Source organism: Pinus tabuliformis, chromosome 4_1 (assembly GCF_031772625.1).
Source record: "Pinus tabuliformis cultivar Carrire ecotype Pingquan chromosome 4_1, CPIR1, whole genome shotgun sequence".
Classification (NCBI taxonomy): Eukaryota; Viridiplantae; Streptophyta; class Pinopsida; order Pinales; family Pinaceae; genus Pinus; species Pinus tabuliformis.
In genome coordinates, this window is record NC_142303.1 from 609,725,792 (window position 1) to 609,730,250 (window position 4,459).

A 4,459-nucleotide genomic window follows, 5' to 3' on the forward strand; every position below is an offset into this window, starting at 1 on the left:
GTTCTCCAGGTGGAAGATATTCCTCCCCTGGATGTTTTCTATAGCCCAAGGCATAGAGCAGTTGTAAAGCGATCAAGGAAAAGACGAAAGACTGATCAACTTTCTATCTTTCCAGAGCAAACAGTCACGGGTAATGTAGTATGGAAGGAGGAATTGGACCCCTCCGATGACCTAACAAAGCTATCACAGTATGCAGGAGCTTATTCTGCAGCGACTATTGATAAGGCATCGGAGGTAAGTCTTCTATTGAAGACTAAGGACCAAGAAATTTTTGCACTATAGGCAGAAGTGACCGAGGCAAAGCAGAAGGCAGAGCAAGCAGAAGAGCAGTTGCTGGCACAACAGCAAATGAACAATTCATTAACCCAGCAATTACAGACAGAGAGGCAGAGGATCGACCAAAGCGCGATCCAGAAACAAAAGGAATTATCGGAGGCATTGGCGCAGTTGAGGACAGCAAATGAGCTGATGATGAAAACGAAAGACGAGCAAATAGCTCAATTGTCGGCACAGCTCGAAGTAATAAAAGGCGCTCCACAGGTGGAGGATTTCAGAGCCGAGGCATCTCAAATAAACAGTGCATTAATATCGCAGATTAGGCTCCTATGTCATCAACTCACTGAGGCAGAACCATTGTGCGAGCTAACTACCTCCGTATGTCAGCAGGTGGAAAAGGCCAGGAATGATTTAGACCAAGCTGAGGAAATCATAACCACATATCTCGATTGGCAAGATTCTGATGTGGGAAAAGCAGCGAATTTTCCCAGAATCCAAGAAACATACAAGGACATACTCTTCACAGAATGGCACACTCAAGTGATGAAAGCAGAAAGGGCGGCTTCAAGATGTAAATTAACTGCCAGCAATATGGTTGATCTGGTCAACAACACCCTCTACTTGGCAAACATGATCTCCCAGTGTACACCTGGAAGCATAACAACAGCAAATATGATTGAGCAATCAAGTTATCCTGACTTGGAGGAGAAGGGAAGGTTAATCGCTGGAGTTAATACTTTGACTTCCGATGCATATTGGCTCTTTCTGATCAAGCCACACACACAAAGGTCGACCCTCAAGTGTTTAACTGATGCACTCGGTTGTATAATTCCCGATATTCAAGATGCCACATACGCTGCTCAGCTCAGTTCGCACCTCAACAAACCGCCTGAAGTAGAGCCAATGCTAGCGATATGTCAGCTCAGGTTTAAAGGCAAAGAGCCTACCTAATGAATCATTGCCACCGATTGCCAGATCGCTGAGGAAGATAGGAGAAATATTTATTGATGCCAACTTAATAGCATTTCAGTTTCTTAGATATTTAGATTAGTTTAGTATTTATAGACCCTTTCATGTTTTTAGAAGGGGTCGTAAAGTTTTGTAACAGACTTAAAAGACTGAAGTTTTCACTACTGCGCTTCAGTCAATATTCTTTTATGAAACTGGACCAATCGTTCTAAATTCGATAAGGAAGCTTTTTATGCAATTGTGCACTATTGTCTTTGTATGGAAATGTCTCTGTGTTGAAGGAGGAACTACAAGTAGCGATTGATATCGGGAGTGTCTAAACAGCTCATATGGTATTTCTATCTATGTCTGAATCCATTCCTGTTATGTAAATTGTTATTTGGTTATCTTTGCTATTATTGATCGCATCCATATGTTTTAACAGCGGTTCCATATTCGTTCCACTATTGGATGTTTTATAGTCTTCTTTCCTTTCAATCATGCATGTATCAATGATATAATAATAAGTGTAGTAATATCGCTCAATCGCTTTGCTTAACTATTTAGGCATAGCAATCATAAAATGTATTAATATCTGCGTCTGATAGATAGAGTCATCTATATGCCTGTCTTTAGGCTTGGACCATCAAACGCTACACTCCAAAGCTAAATAGATTCCCGGGATAGATTATATTTCTTTTATTTCTTCCAATAGATTTAGTCATTCGCCCATCGCTAGCTCAGTTTTATCATCCATTCATCCCGTTTATCTACCTTTTTGGGAAACTGGTCCCATTATCCCCAGTCGGAGCCACTATTCCAAACGGAAAAGGAGCTGTATTAAGGTCCGGACCGGGTGGTTATCCCCGATGTTGTTGCTGCGATTTTCGAGGCATCAACATTTTTGGCGCTAGAAGGAGGGCCATCAACTGTGAATGGCACATAAGTCAAAACCTATAAGCCATCCTAAGAGTAATTCTCCCTCCGAATCCCCTCGATCTTCCTATTTGCATACTGGTTCGCCGGTATCCAAACAAGAAGAGGAGGAATCAACTACCACTGCTCAAACTCATCATACTCCAGAACAATTAAGTCTTGAATCCCCTGAAGTCCAGTCTCTTATCCACAAACTTCAGAGCTTCTCGATTTCGCCACAGAAATCTGAGGTATCACAAAGCAGTGCGACTTCGCAGTTCAATTTATCTCATCCTCTCACCAGACTTCAAAGCGAAAAGCTTGGTATTGAACCCACCGAGTTCCCTTTACCCAAAAGGAAAAAGGCTAAAAAATATACTGAAGGATCTGATAGTGGAGAGCTTTCATCCATATCCTCCATTCCATCTTCTCCTCTGCAAAGTCAATCATCCACTCCCCCATTACATATTGTTGTCCACCAGGGATTAGAAACCTCAACATCCCAACCTGCTCACTCCTCATCGTTATTTCCTTCCCATACATCTGGAATTCCAACAGTAGTATCAACCACTGTTGCTATTATAATGGCAGACCCATGGACCAGGCCAGGTGCAGTCAACATGCCTGCACCGTTGCATCCTTTACCAGATGCTCCTGAAAAATGGCTACCTAAATTTAACCCAGATAATGGGACCCAGGCTGAGGAACATATCAATAATTTCATGTTGGCAGTCAACTTGAAAGGAGTAACAGAAGCAGATGTTGTCGTTAGGCTTTTCCCTTATACCTTGCAAGGATCAGCAGGATCCTGGTATTTTTCTTTACCCTCTGGTTCCATTACCAGTTGGAACACTTGCCAAGAGCAGTTTCTTACCAAATATGGAGATGATAGGTCTTTGGCTACTTTAATAAACGATCTCTCCAATCTGAGAATAGAGCATAGGGAACCAATAAAGGAATTTAATGCTAGATTCAATAAGCTCCTAAATAAAATCCCTACTGCCTCCAAACCAAGCAAACAAATTCGAAGCGAATGGTATATCACCGCCCTACCTGCCAATATAGCCATTTTTGTAGACAGGGCCGGGAAACCTAACTTAGCCAAAAACATGAAAGAAGCGCTTGCCATGGAAAAGCGCATCAATGCTCTAGAGAAGAAAGCTGCTCTGGAGGACAGAAAAGCCAAAAAAGTCTCTTTCAAAGAGGATTCTAAGAAGAAAACCCCAAAGGACCCATACGACATGGAGGGTTTGCAAAAGGTCCTGAAAACCTTGTCTAACGAAATGGTTGACATAAAGAAACAGGTCGCCGAAACCTCAAACAAAAGACCATTTAGGACTTATAAGAGAACTGAATCAAAACCACCGAATGTCATATCTAACGCAGATTCAGAGCAAGAAGAAGAGGAAGAGGAAACAACCTCACAAACTGATGATGAAGAAGAAGTAGCTGAATGCCACGGAATGTGGGATTTTATACTCCCTAACTCTGATACCGATAATGAAGAAGAAGCCTTCCCGGTCACTACTAGAAGTAGAAGTACTTCTGAACCTGTCCAGGCAACTTCAAAGAAAAGGAGTGCAGGTGCCACCACAACAAAGGAAAAAGTTCCTCCAAAGAAATCACCTGTAGTAGTTCCCCAAAACCAGCCTTCAACTTCTAATTCTCCTTCAACATCTAAAACATTAGTGGTATCTGATTCAATGGAATATAATATTGTTGATGATATGAAGAAAACTAAAGCAAACATCACCATGTTTGAACTTAGTAAATTAAAGCATCAGCAGAAATTACTTCTTAAAGAATTAAATGCCGTTCCTTCTACACCTCTTCCCAGTGCTAAAGCTGCTAATGATTCAGGCCAGTCTCCTCCAAGTATGGTTGAAGCTACCGATTCAGTTTTGATTGGAGATAGATCAAATTCTCATACTCCACCCTTCCTGCTGACCTATGAGATTTATAACAGAAACCTGCACAACTGTTTAATTGACTCAGGGGCATCATCTAACATAATGCCAGCTTCAGTTTGTTCTAAACTGAACATTGAACCCCAGAAGTCTGCTATTCATATTGTACAGTTGGACAGGACCAAAGTGCAGGTTGTGGGTGAAATTAATTCTGTAACTATCAGGTTGTCTGCTGATCCCAGAGTAGTACAAAGGATTGACATCCTAATAGCTGATATACCTGAATTTTACGGTTTAATTCTGAGTAGGGATTGGTCCGAAAAATTGCATGGGTATATTTCCACTGATTGGTCACATATGTGGCTTCCCTACAAGGGTAAGCCAAATCAAATAAGGATTGATCGTGAGAAACA